This window comes from Equus asinus, chromosome 10, assembly GCF_041296235.1.
Source record: "Equus asinus isolate D_3611 breed Donkey chromosome 10, EquAss-T2T_v2, whole genome shotgun sequence".
In the NCBI taxonomy this organism is placed as follows: domain Eukaryota; kingdom Metazoa; phylum Chordata; class Mammalia; order Perissodactyla; family Equidae; genus Equus; species Equus asinus.
The window spans coordinates 81,706,064-81,708,165 of record NC_091799.1 but is presented as its reverse complement, the minus strand read 5'-3'; positions in this window follow the sequence as shown (position 1 = coordinate 81,708,165).

Below are 2,102 nucleotides of genomic sequence, written 5' to 3'. Positions count from 1 at the left end.
AGCGCCAAACCAAACACAATACTCTAAACAGATCAGGATGGAGAGAATTATCATTTCCTTAATTTTATTTGCTACATTTTTGTTAATTCGGCCAAAGAGCAAATGGACATTCCTAATGGTTTTGTGATAATAAATTAAGAGAATTTACATGGCTTTGTCATTAAAAATTGCTTATATTTACATATCATTTCATTTACTATTACTCATCAAGTCCCAAAATAAAAAGTCACTGGCCCTCGCCCATGAGGAGAGAAGATACCCTGGGACTTAAAGGGGATGGATGGCAAGTGTCTGATGCTGCGTGGACAAGGGGGACACTGTAAGAAGGCCAAAGCTCGGGAAAGCCAGACCTGATGCTGAAGTGACGGAGCAGCTGGAGAGAGGGAAGAGGCGAGGGGGCTGCTCATGGCTGCCCTCCTCGCTCAGCAAAGGGGCCTGAGAACCGAGAGCCATCTCCTGATGCAAGTTATACATCACTCCTGCAACTGCCGGAACAGCTGCCTCTAGAGCCCACACTTAGACATAGAAAGGATTTGGTGCTGGGGATGGAGTGAGAGAGCCAGAGTTATGCTGTAAAATAGAAGCTCTCCTCTACACAAATGTAGGGGTCTTGGGAGTCATGCTATTCAAAGCACACAGTTCCCACTTGTCTGGGATGTGCAGGGTATAGCGGGCATAAGAAGCTCTGCCATCCCCATTCCATAAGTCTACCCTTTGTTTCCAAACTTTCCTCCCTGGAGGATTCTTTGAGTTCTGCGATGAGCGCTCTTAGGTAAACATCCCTGGGAAGGGGAGCACATCAAGCTGTTTTCTGGCATTAACTCCTAATAAGGATTTTTTAGCACACCTGGACCTGGAGACTGGGGAAGGGTACCACCTGGGTCTGTGGGTGAGTGAGTAGATGGAATATTGCTGTGGGAGGGAAGGCCCTGGGCAGTGTCTCAATGGGGGCACTCCCTCATCAGGAAAGCCTGGAAACAATTTTACATGGAGACCACAAAGCAAGAAATGGCTCTGAAATCTAGGTCACCCAGTTCACAAGTTTTCGAAGAGCCGTCTCTGGCAACTCCTATAACCTGAACCATCTGGCTTAAGTGGCTACAAGTCAACATCTTCTGCCTTTCAATTGCATTGAGAATTTCCATTGGTGTTTTCACTTTTTTCATCTATTCTAGTGGTTCTCAATCATGGCTGCATAATAAAATAAGTCAGGGAGCTTCTAAATATATCAGTGCCTGGATCCCATCCCAGACCAATTGAGTCAGAATCTCTAGTGGGGCCTGGGCACCAATAGTTATTACAAAGTTCACCGAGATGATTGTAATGTGCTCCCAGGGTTGGGAATCACTGATGCATCCTCTCCTGAGTCAACAGGAATAAATAATAATATCTATAATTTCTTGAGCACTTGCCATGTGTCAGCCAAGCAACTCTTTGCTTTAGCTCACTGAGTTCTCTCAGCAAACCTATTATCCCCATCTTGTAGATGAGGAAACAGGCTCAGAGAGGTAAAGCGACTTGCCTGGTGTTAATACAGTTGGAAAAACGTCATTAGGATAAACCTCCGTCTGTTCTTTACTTTTCTACAGAGAAGCAGGAGGAAACCAAAGACAGGCCGACTGCAGAGAGAAGGCCAGCTCCATAGCTGCCAGGAGGCCTGCCTGCAAGAATCTGGGGTCAGAGAGTTATAAGTTGAATTGTATCACCCAAAAATATGTTGAAGGTTTTACCCCCAGAAACTGTGAGTATGACTTTATTTGGAAATAAAGACTTTATAGATGATAAAGTTAAGATGAGGTCATTAGGGTGGGCCCTACCCACATATGACTGTGTCCTTATAAAGAGGAAACATTTGGACAGAGAGACAGACATGCACACAGGAAGAATGCTGTGTGATGATAAAGGCAGAGATGGGCTGATGCGTTTACAAGTCAAGGAATGCCAAAGATTGTCAGCAAACCACCAGATGCTAGGAGAAAGGCCTGGAACAGATTCCCCTCACAGCCCTCAGAAGGAACTAACCTTGCTGATGCCTCAATCTCAGGCTTCTCGCCTCCAGAACTGTAAGACAATAAATTCGTTTGTTCAAGCCACTGAGTTGT